At 42.5% G+C, this 12943-nt stretch overlaps 1 pseudogene; it reads left to right on the top strand.

Moving 5' to 3' along the window:
- The first annotated feature begins 10991 nt into the window (after positions 1–10991).
- On the top strand, positions 10992–11408 carry LOC109113971 (auxin-responsive protein SAUR67 pseudogene; annotated as a pseudogene).
- Positions 11409–12943: the final 1535 nt, after the last annotated feature.

The following is a 12943-nucleotide window of genomic DNA, read 5'->3' as shown; positions in this document are numbered from 1 at the left end:
CCCCGGAGGGCGGATCCACTAGAGTCCAGACTCCATTGGTCTCCATTGAGTCCATCTCGGCTCTCATGGCCTCCACCCACTTCTGGGAGTCTATGTCTAACATAGCTTCCGCGTAAGACACGGGATCCTCTTCACTAGTCAAGGCTTCCACCAGGTAACTATCCTGGTCATAACCATATCGGACTGGTGGTCTGGATACCCGGGTGGACCTTCTAGGTTGGTCATTACCTGGAACTTGTGGGTCATCTCCCACTGCTCCTGAGCTCTCCTCATCAAGAACTATTTCCTGACGATGGGTGTCCAGGATGTAATCGGATTCTAAGAATCGGGCGTTTCGACTGCAGAACACTTTCTGCTCACTTGGGTCATAGAATAGATAACCCACCGAATCCTTTGGGTAGCCTATAAACAGGCAACGGCTGGTTTTAGATTCCAACTTGTCCGCACTTGTTCTTTTAACGTGTGCAGGACAACCCCAAATCTTCAAGTGTCTCACACTTGGCTTCCTTCCGGTCCAAAGCTCATATGGAGTTTTCGGAACTGATTTGGTTGGAACCCTATTCAGCACGTAGATAGCAGTCTCTAATGCGTATCCCCAAAAGGATGTGGGTAATTCTGAGCGTACGAGAAGTGACCGGACCATGTCTAATAAGGTCCTATTTCTCCTCTCTGAAACACCATTGAGTTGAGGTGTAGCAGGAGGAGCTAGTTGTGACACTATCCCATTGGCCTTTAAGTAGTCCCTGAATTCATTAGAGAGATACTCGCCACCTCGATCTGATCGAAGGGCCTTAATTTCTCTCCCTAACTGTTTCTCGACTTCCTGTCTGAACTCTTTGAACTTTTCAAATGATTCAGACTTATGTCTCATTAGGTACACGTAACCATATCGTGAAAAATCATCTGTAAAGGTGATGAAGTACACGTGTTGATTCCGTGTCCTAACACTCAGGGGACCACATACATCAGTATGTATTAGGTCAAGTGTGCCTGCACATCTTTCAGGCTTACCGTCAAATGGCCGCTTAGTCATCTTACCTTGGAGGCAAGGTTCACAAGTGGGAAGATTTTCTACGGTTAGAAAATCCAAAGGACCATCCTTTACCAGTCTTGTGATTCGGTCGACACCGATGTGGCCAAGTCGGTAATGCCAGAGGCACGTGAGATTTACTGTATCACGAGTCCTTTTCTTGGGATTTTCGACCGACGTAGTTTCGGTTAAGTTAGTTTCCAAAGAAGGATGCAGAACATAGAGACCGTTCTCTAGCTCCCCGCATGCGATGAATTTATTATTCCGTTTAACAGTAATCATATTACTAAAGTAAACAGTATATCCATCAGCACACAATTTTGAAACAGAAATTAAATTCCTTCTCAGGTTCTGTACATAAAGACAATCTTTAAGTACAAGGACTCCTTCTTTAAAAACTAATTCTACGGTTCCTATTGCCGTAGCTGCAACACTTGCAGTTGTTCCCAAGAACAGTGTCACTTCACCTTCACTCAGCCTTCTGCTAACTTTGAACCCCTGCAGTGAGTTACACGCATGAGTTGAAGCCCCGGAGTCAACACACCAGGACACAGAAGTAACTAACATATTAGTTTCTATGACACAAGTTTCGCTATTACCTTTCTTAGATTCCAGGTAGGTAGGACAGTTCCTCTTCCAGTGGCCGGTCTGCTTGCAGAAGTGACAGACATCAGATGCCTTGTTCTTCTTCTGCTTCTTGGGTTTGGTAGTCTTCTTCTGGGGCTTCTTTGCCTTTCTCTTTCTCTTGCCCGATTTGTTAGCTTCAGCAAGCATAACCACAGGCTCATCCTTCTTGAGTAAATCCTCGGCCCTCTGCAACATATTGCTGAGTTCCTGGACGCTGACATTCAGCTTATTCATATTGTAGTTCATAGTGAACGCATTGAAGGAAGAGGGCAAAGAATTTAGGATGGCATCCACTTGCGTGCCAAGATCTAGCCCGGATCCAAGAGCTTCAAGTTCGTTGATGTATCCCATCATCCGAAGACAATGGTCATGAACTTTCTGCCCTTTGGTCATCTGCGCGGTCATGAACAATTTCAGGACCTTCTGTCGAGTAGAACGGTTCTGCTCCTCATACATTGTCCTTAGACTGTCCAATATGTCCTTGGCAAGTTCGATCTGATCGAACTGCCTCTGTATTGAGTTGTCTAATGAGGCAATGACAAAGCAGCGGGCTAGGGAGTTCTTATCCTCCCAATCTTGGTAGTCCCTCCTACGGGCCTCAGAAGCCCTATCACCCGGACGTTCCGGGGCAGGATTTTTCACTACCTTGTCTAACTTTTCAGAAGTTAGGACCAGCATAAGATTTCTGTACCAGTCGGCATAGTTTGGGCCCTTAAGCTTGTTATCGTCTAGAAGCTTTGCAAATTGACCGTTTGCCATTTTCTGATAAAACAGCAAAATCATTAGTCCACAACCTTAGTTTGATTCATGTTTACCTACATAGATATGGCTTTTAATCTATGTTCCATTCCCATTTGTTCATCTCTGAGATTTCCCTCCTATCTCAGTGACGGAGACGACGAAATGTCTCTGGAAATGTGGGAAATCACATGGGGTGCGTGAAGCCAACTGTTTCAGCTGCATAACCCCACCACCTTTCTGTGACGGATCATATCCACTCATCAAATGAGTTTCCCTTTGGCCTCTGTCAGACAAGGTTCAGAGCCGTTTTCAGGTAAACCCTTCTGTCAGTGAGTGCACACCCATCATATTCAGGTTACGCCAAGGTACCGTGAGAGAGTTCCCATTTTCTGGTGAAGACCCTCCCACATCGGTCTATGACGCCCCTATCATCTTATGAAACACTCTAACAGATCCAACAGCAAATGGATAGCCCAATTTTATGGTGCGTTTCCTCATTACTGATGGACCCATCATTGTGCTAATGACGGAAGGCCTTTAGAGAGTCCATCATATGGATCTCCCTATCACTTGCATTCATATTTGCTGGAGGGAACAAAATTACGGCCTAGTTCTAATTTAGGTCAAACCAAAGTGGCTCCCACTGACTTTCATAAAGTCAGATTTCTGGTGGGCCTTCATCGGCTAGGGGTTCCGTACGCATCCCTTTTCAGGGTTGTGGGGCCCACCAGGCAAAGAGGGGGTCATCCAATGACCTTCAGGGACACCATGGCAATGATGTGCATTCAGCCATGGTGTGCGCAAGAGCCACTAACGAGTCATCACGGGCCAAGTACTTATGGCCCATGGTCGCAGCACATCAAACATCCAAACATCACATCTAAAGGAGGAATTGATCCAATCAATTAATTGCTGTAAAGCCCATTCAACGGCCCATTTAAAAACCAAGTCATTAACGATTAATGTCCACTAGGTGTATGGGCTGAATCGCAGATAGCAGTTCGGCCCATACAGCTTATCTCACAATAATGGGCTTTTGCAGTTTTAACCCTTTAAAACTGGGCTTTACAGGTGGGCCGAATTAATCCCTGTAATTGAACATCAGATTTGGAACAAAAGTGAGACAATTGGACTGAGAACAGCCCCTTTCGAAACCCAGATTCGGTCCAAACAGTTTTGGTCCAATCTAGTCCGAAATGGTCCAAAACTGATTTTCAATTCAAGAATTAATTATTGAATGATCTGAAATTAATAGTTTTGATTTCTAGCAAACACAAAACAATTATGGACTGTTCGCACCACCTGCAAAACAGAGGTTAATCACAAGGGTTGCAGTTTCATAAACTGCAAATCGCAGAAAACGATTTCTCCATCTGCAAATCTCCAGCGCCGCCATCTTCTTCCATCTTCTTTAATCAAGAAAAATAACAGAAATCCTATTTCTATTAATTACATTCTTGATCAAATCCTATACATTCAGTCTAAAAATAAAAAAAATTATTTACAGACCGAATTGAATGAAATAAATAAATAGAAAAGAAAAAGGGTGCGCAGACCATCTGCGCTAAAACTGCACTGCGATCTCCAGGTTTGAACAGTCCATTAAATCAAAATAAATAAAGAACAATTCCAAATAAATTTTGGATTTAATAGAAATTAATTTCAGATCAATCGCCCTTAACAAGAAACAGTTTCTTGAAAAAAAGAAAACAATCTGCGCAAATCTTGAAAGAACACCTTCTATCCATCTGCGCAGGGTCAGATCTGATTTTCTTTTTGTTCAAGATTCGAACCTGTGGCTCTGATACCACTGAAAGAATGGTAGGATCCATCTAATGGACGCCATAAAGGTTGCGGAATGGGTGGGGCGAATTTCAAAAATTTCCTACCTTCTCCCAACTGGGAATCATATTCCCTGAATTTAGAATACAATATTCAAGGATCTACTTGAACCCTAATCAAACCAGATCTGTACCAAAAGATAAATGGGAGGATTATACCTGATCCGGAGAAGCAGTATCTCCCAAAGTTGGTGTTCACGCCCAAAGAATGCTCCAAGATCTGTCCCCGCTGAAGATGACACAGCTGTGGATGGAACAGAACCAGCAGGGTGCGTCCTACACACTGGATCCTTCACAAGAATCCCCTGGATGTACTAAACACTGAATTCTTTCAGTCTTTCTTGCAAGACTGATGTCAAGAACTGGTTTCTTGACTTTCTTTTCTGCAAAGATCGAATCTTGCAACAATGCAGATGGCGGCGGCAGGAGGAGATCTCCAGAAACGAAAAGGCTGAACTGTTTTCTTTTCTGGAGAGAATGAGATCTAATCTCAATTCGCAGGAACCTTTCTTTGCTTACCAGAACCTCTTGGATCGAAATCTGATTTCCCTCTCTTGGTACATTCGAAATCTCCTCCTTTCTTCTTGATTAAGAAATCTCCTAATTAGGAGTTATCCCAATCCAAATCAGTATTTGGATAGGGAATAATCTTAATCCCTTTCCCAGATAGAGTTAGCTTACTCCTGATCTTATCAGGAGGTTACCAGATTCAAATCTGATTTGAACTTGGTCTCTAAGAGTGGATAAGGCTAAGAGCCCAATCCTTTTTGCTAACTGCAATCTCAAATTCGCCCCATTGATGGGTGATCATATCAGCCCACTTCGAAATGGGCTTTTGGCCCATTAAGTATTCAGTGTTTAATTAGTTTCCAATCTGCTGCCCAGTTGGGCTTCTTTGTATGGCGTGGGACCCAAGCATTGATCTACACACCAGCCACATGGGTTCGGCCCAGCCTTTAATACAAGGCCCAGCCAAATTCACTGAAAATCTCAATGAACCCCTTGAGTCCATCGTATGAACCCTATGGGCCCAACACTTACATTAAGTGGTCCCTGGGCCAAGCCATCTTATAAAAACCCAGGGACTGTGGGCAGGTGCAAGATTAGCCCATCAGGTATTATCCTAAATGGTCTTACACTTAACCTCTCAGCCCTTAATGATCAAGCACTGCCCGACAAGAGAGGACCTCTCCCTCGGCTGCAAGGAACAGTGCCGCACTCTCCTCTCACATGGATCCCGGGAATTAAAACCATTTGCAAACATTTTGAAACCGTACATATATATGTAAATATATTAATTTTGCAAAAACAAAATTCCAACGATTGAAATCAACTGCCGGCAGTTTGGTTTCCATCAGAGAGAGTGCATTCCCGATCATTACCCTTTGTCCGACAAAGTGGCTGATTCTGTCACTATGACCACCCACTCAGATGAATTCTCAAACTGCCCCAACATACCCAGGTTTTGATCCCCACTAAGGATCTCACTGATTGGCATATCAAAGGCAGCCTGATCCAGCACCTAGTGAAGTGTCATAATCGAGTCTAGGGGTCAGGTGTAACTTTCCAGTTTTGCCCATCTATCTCCAAGGTCCAGGGCAAGACTGGAAATCTGGTCCGGTTCAAGGATTCAAGTAATCCCATGCTGTATGTGCCTCGGGTCTTACCCTGATGGCTGAGACAGGCCATCCCAACACTTGGTGGCACACCAGTATCAGCATTGGCAGGATAAATCTCCCCAGACTTATCCAACGGCTGTGAACATTCAAAACTAACATGAGTCTCTACAAATGTCCAGTTTTAGGGTTTTACACAGAATTAAACCAAACAACATGAATCAAACATGCACTTTATTTATTTCCACTAAACAACAAAAGTACATCAAAATGATTGAAGCTAAGGGCATACAAAACTGTCTAACATGGTCATCTGCGCGGTCATGAACAATTTCAGGACCTTCTGTCGAGTAGAACGGTTCTGCTCCTCATACATTGTCCTTAGACTGTCCAATATGTCCTTGGCAAGTTCGATCTGATCGAACTGCCTCTGTATTGAGTTGTCTAATGAGGCAATGACAAAGCAGCGGGCTAGGGAGTTCTTATCCTCCCAATCTTGGTAGTCCCTCCTACGGGCCTCAGAAGCCCTATCACCCGGACGTTCCGGGGCAGGATTTTTCACTACCTTGTCTAACTTTTCAGAAGTTAGGACCAGCATAAGATTTCTGTACCAGTCGGCATAGTTTGGGCCCTTAAGCTTGTTATCGTCTAGAAGCTTTGCAAATTGACCGTTTGCCATTTTCTGATAAAACAGCAAAATCATTAGTCCACAACCTTAGTTTGATTCATGTTTACCTACATAGATATGGCTTTTAATCTATGTTCCATTCCCATTTGTTCATCTCTGAGATTTCCCTCCTATCTCAGTGACGGAGACGACGAAATGTCTCTGGAAATGTGGGAAATCACATGGGGTGCGTGAAGCCAACTGTTTCAGCTGCATAACCCCACCACCTTTCTGTGACGGATCATATCCACTCATCAAATGAGTTTCCCTTTGGCCTCTGTCAGACAAGGTTCAGAGCCGTTTTCAGGTAAACCCTTCTGTCAGTGAGTGCACACCCATCATATTCAGGTTACGCCAAGGTACCGTGAGAGAGTTCCCATTTTCTGGTGAAGCCCCTCCCACATCGGTCTATGACGCCCCTATCATCTTATGAAACACTCTAACAGATCCAACAGCAAATGGATAGCCCAATTTTATGGTGCGTTTCCTCATTACTGATGGACCCATCATTGTGCTAATGACGGAAGGCCTTTAGAGAGTCCATCATATGGATCTCCCTATCACTTGCATTCATATTTGCTGGAGGGAACAAAATTACGGCCTAGTTCTAATTTAGGTCAAACCAAAGTGGCTCCCACTGACTTTCATAAAGTCAGATTTCTGGTGGGCCTTAATCGGCTAGGGGTTCCGTACGTATCCCTTTTCAGGGTTGTGGGGCCCACCAGGCAAAGAGGGGGGTCATCCAATGACCTTCAGGGACACCATGGCAATGATGTGCATTCAGCCATGGTGTGCGCAAGAGCCACTAACGAGTCATCACGGGCCAAGTACTTATGGCCCATGGTCGCAGCACATCAAACATCCAAACATCACATGTAAAGGAGGAATTGATCCAATCAATTAATTGCTGTAAAGCCCATTCAACGGCCCATTTAAAAACCAAGTCATTAACGATTAATGTCCACTAGGTGTATGGGCTGAATCGCAGATAGCAGTTCGGCCCATACAGCTTATCTCACAATAATGGGCTTTTGCAGTTTTAACCCTTTAAAACTGGGCTTTACAGGTGGGCCGAATTAATCCCTGTAATTGAACATCAGATTTGGAACAAAAGTGTGAGACAATTGGACTGAGAACAGCCCCTTTCGAAACCCAGATTCGGTCCAAACAGTTTTGGTCCAATCTAGTCCGAAATGGTCCAAAACTGATTTTCAATTCAAGAATTAATTATTGAATGATCTGAAATTAATAGTTTTGATTTCTAGCAAACACAAAACAATTATGGACTGTTCGCACCACCTGCAAAACAGAGGTTAATCACAAGGGTTGCAGTTTCATAAACTGCAAATCGCAGAAAACGATTTCTCCATCTGCAAATCTCCAGCGCCGCCATCTTCTTCCATCTTCTTTAATCAAGAAAAATAACAGAAATCCTATTTCTATTAATTACAATCTTGATCAAATCCTATACATTCAGTCTAAAAATAAAAAAAAAAATTATTTACAGACCGAATTGAATGAAATAAATAAATAGAAAAGAAAAAGGGTGCGCAGACCATCTGCGCTAAAACTGCACTGCGATCTCCAGGTTTGAACAGTCCATTAAATCAAAATAAATAAAGAACAATTCCAAATAAATTTTGGATTTAATAGAAATTAATTTCAGATCAATCGCCCTTAACAAGAAACAGTTTCTTGAAAAAAAAGAAAACAATCTGCGCAAATCTTGAAAGAACACCTTCTATCCATCTGCGCAGGGTCAGATCTGATTTTCTTTTGGTTCAAGATTCGAACCTGTGGCTCTGATACCACTGAAAGAATGGTAGGATCCATCTAATGGACGCCATAAAGGTTGCGGAATGGGTGGGGCGAATTTCAAAAATTTCCTACCTTCTCCCAACTGGGAATCATATTCCCTGAATTTAGAATACAATATTCAAGGATCTACTTGAACCTTAATCAAACCAGATCTGTACCAAAAGATGAATGGGAGGATTATACCTGATCCGGAGAAGCAGTATCTCCCAAAGTTGGTGTTCACGCCCAAAGAATGCTCCAAGATCTGTCCCGGCTGAGGATGACACAGCTGTGGATGGAACAGAACCAGCAGGGTGCGTCCTACACACTGGATCCTTCACAAGAATCCCTGGATGTACTAAACACTGAATTCTTTCAGTCTTTCTTGCAAGACTGATGTCAAGAACTGGTTTCTTGACTTTCTTTTCTGCAAAGATCAAATCTTGCAACAATGCAGATGGCGGCGGCAGGAGGAGATTTCCAGAAACGAAAAGGCTGAACTGTTTTCTTTTCTGGAGAGAATGAGATCTAATCTCAATTCGCAGGAACCTTTCTTGCTTACCAGAACCTCTTGGATCGAAATCTGATTTCCCTGTCTTGGTTCATTCGAAAATCTCCTCTCTTTTCTTCTTGATTAAGAAATCTCCTAATTAGGAGTTATCCCAATCCAAATCAGTATTTGGATAGGGGATAATCTTAATCCCTTTCCCAGATAGAGTTAGCTTACTCCTGATCTTATCAGGAGGTTACCAGATTCAAATCTGATTTGAATTTGGTCTCTAAGAGTGGATAAGGCTAAGAGCCCAATCCTTTTTGCTAACTTCAATCTCAAATTCGCCCCATTGATGGGTGATCATATCAGCCCACTTCGAAATGGGCTTTTGGCCCATTAAGTATTCAGTGTTTAATTAGTTTCCAATCTGCTGCCCAGTTGGGCTTCTTTGTATGGCGTGGGACCCAAGCATTGATCTACACACCAGCCACATGGGTTCGGCCCAGCCTTTAATACAAGGCCCAGCCAAATTCACTGAAAATCTCAATGAACCCCTTGAGTCCATCGTATGAACCCTATGGGCCCAACACTTACATTAAGTGGTCCCTGGGCCAAGCCATCTTATAAAAACCCAGGGACTGTGGGCAGGTGCAAGATTAGCCCATCAGGCATTATCCTAAATGGTCTTACACTTAACCTCTCAGCCCTTAATGATCAAGCACTGCCCGACAAGAGAGGACCTCTCCCTCGGCTGCAAGGAACAGTGCCGCACTCTCCTCTCACATGGATCCCGGGAATTAAAACCATTTGCAAACATTTTGAAACCGTACATATATATGTAAATATATTAATTTTGCAAAAACAAAATTCCAACGATTGAAATCAACTGCCGGCAGTTTGGTTTCCATCAGAGAGAGTGCATTCCCGATCATTACCCTTTGTCCGACAAAGTGGCTGATTCTGTCACTATGACCACCCACTCAGATGAATTCTCAAACTGCCCCAACATACCCAGGTTTTGATCCCCACTAAGGATCTCACTGATTGGCATATCAAAGGCAGCCTGATCCAGCACCTAGTGAAGTGTCATAATCGAGTCTAGGGGTCAGGTGTAACTTTCCAGTTTTGCCCATCTATCTCCAAGGTCCAGGGCAAGACTGGAAATCTGGTCCGGTTCAAGGATTCAAGTAATCCCATGCTGTATGTGCCTCGGGTCTTACCCTGATGGCTGAGACAGGCCATCCCAACACTTGGTGGCACACCAGTATCAGCCTTGGCAGGATAAATCTCCCCAGACTTATCCAACGGCTGTGAACATTTAAAACTAACGTGAGTCTCTAAAAATGTCCAGTTTTAGGGTTTTACACAGAATTAAACCAAACAACATGAATCAAACATGCATTTATTTATTTCCACTAAATAACAAAAGTACATCAAAATGATTGAAGCTAAGGGCATACAAAACTGTCTAACATGTACAGGCCCTATTCTTTTTTCCTTTTCCTTGCTATACACAAACTATCACTATGATAAGAATTATCCCTTGAATTCAGGGATTACTAACTCCGGCGATGATAAGAATTATCCCTTGAATTAAGGGATCAGTCAAGAGATCCTAAAAATTCTCTAGTTTGACAGCTCACGCCAATATGTATCCCCACCATGCACTCATCATGTTGACTCCTTTGTACGATGTTTCACCAGATTATCTTCATCTTCAACAGTATAGCAGTACTTAGTGATTGCCATGCCCACAATTTCAGTCAATGAATTGGCACATTAAAATAAATGGAGCCAGTATGTCGTCTACCTCACCGATTGAGAGGAAAGAAATCCAACATCGGATGTGATGCCCTACTACCTCCATATATGGATGCCATCATCATTCACTCAACAATCTATCGTGCCAAGTTGCCAAGCTCTTTAATCTAGATGCAACTTAATAGTCCAATCATCACATGGTTATGCATTCCATGCAACCCGACAGAAGGAAAGCCAATCTCTTCTGGCTTGTCTCCGCTTGCAATTATATATAACTAAGCTATGCCCATTGCTCTTTCCATCCCCCAAAACAATCTCTTCTCAAAATCTTAAGCAAATCTCTTCCTTCATCCTCAAGGCCCTTAGTTCTCTCAATCTCAAATTACAAAACATGATCAACAATAGGAAGCTTTTAGCCATGGTAAGAAAGTGGCAGAAGATGGCAGCCATTGGCAGGAGAAGAATCTCACCACCAAGAACTAAACTGCAAAGCGATGTGGATGAATGCAGCGCAATAGTGGTTGTTAAAGACCACTTTGTTGTGTATACGGTTGATCAAAAACGTTTTGTTATTCCATTGGCATATCTCAGCAATCCCATCTTCTTAGAATTGCTTAGAATGTCTGAAGAAGAGTTTGGACTACCGAGCGATGGGCCTATCACATTGCCATGCGATTCAGAGTTTGCCAAGTACATTATCTCAATGGTGCAAAGACGTCCTTCGAGAGACTTAGAGAAGGCCTTAGTTATGACCCTATCTACATGTCAGTGCTCATTATATTCTTCTGTCCATCAAGAACAGAGTAATCAGCCTATACTTGCCGGTGGCTTTTGAACAAGTCATATTGCTATGTCCATGGGGACCATGATCTTCATTACTATTCTTTTTTTTTCTTCAATTTTGTAAATAATTATACATATACAAATTTTGTAGCTGTTTCATCAGCAGAATTGTTGGATGAGAATGAAATTGAGTTCACTTTTCTCATGGAAATCTATGCTTGTATTCCTATACAAGAGTTGTATTTAATTTGCTCAGGCAACATCATCTTTTAACTTGAAAATTGTCCATTGCAGGTCTTCCCCTTCTTCAATTTTCCCCTTCTATGCTTTCTTTTTAAACTCTATCTCCTTTTTCCCTTACTCCTCAGCTCTCTCATTGAACTCTTTCCCATAATTCCTTCCTTTCTTCCCTACCTCTATGTCTTCTTCTATTCTCACATTCTTATCCAAAGTTCACATCCTTAGATAACAATGGGTTTTTTTTTCGCCCTGCTAATAATGGTATTTTGTTCATTCAATTTCTACCCCCACTCCCCCCTTCCCATCCTGTTTTTCCTTAGTTGTACAGGTTGCGCGGTTTTGGAATTGGACTAGAGTGAGGAATTGAAAAAAGGAAATGATAGGGAAAGGAAGAAAAAGGTATCAAAATCTATAGAAGGTTTATAAAGGTTTTCTTACCTTTTTTTTCCTTTCCCAACTTTTTCCTTCCAACCAAACATAACCTACAGGTTAGTCGTTTCCACCTCACCCACCAAGATGAAAATAAACCAATTTTGGTCAAGCAGCACTTGGAAGAGAACAGGTACCAGGTGATTTAAGTCGGTGATGAAGTCATGGTGTTCTTAAGGAAGGAACGCATACCCGTTGGGAAACATAGCAAGCTACAGCCTCGGAAGTATGACCTATACAAGATCATTAAGAAGATCAATGACAATGCTTACATAGTGGACTTGCCCAGATCACATGGGTATTTCCAAAACATTTAATGTCGTTGATCTTCATCGTTATTTACCAGAAGTGACACGCATATCCCGATCATGACTCGGGGTCGAGTTCCTTCCAAGCGGGGGAGAATGATGGAGGTCCAGCTCACGACCCACCAAACCAGCCGACGACAACTCACAATTAGAAGGGAACTTGCATCAGATAAGGACATCTAGAGAGAACCATGTAGCGGATAATGTCGACAGCTCACATCGATCAGTCTTTATGTAACTAATTGGAAAAACTGAGGAGAACAATCTCAAAACAGAACGTACTAATCCAGTATGAGTGTTGGTTCTCAGAATTATATGTTCAAATTCAGGAAAAACTTCGTCGAACTCGTAAATAATATGCTACCTAGCTATAATGCTCTCTTGGAGAAAAAAAAAGAATTTATTCTAAAGGAAACATCCTTATTGAATTCAATAAGTTCACAGTTTCAAGATGCCATTAATAACACAACTGTTTTGTGAAACTTTATCAACTCTTTGGAGGGCATTGTGAACGGTACACAACAGAAATTAGATATGGTACAGCTTGGGCTTCAAACAGAGCAGAAAGTTAAGTTTGTGATGCCCTCTAGTAGAAATATACTGCAGCTAT

Source organism: Nelumbo nucifera, chromosome 6, assembly GCF_055504915.1.
Source record: "Nelumbo nucifera cultivar China Antique chromosome 6, China Antique-T2T, whole genome shotgun sequence".
In the NCBI taxonomy this organism is placed as follows: domain Eukaryota; kingdom Viridiplantae; phylum Streptophyta; class Magnoliopsida; order Proteales; family Nelumbonaceae; genus Nelumbo; species Nelumbo nucifera.
Note: the sequence above shows the minus strand (reverse complement) of the source record. Positions and strands in the feature narration are given on the sequence as shown.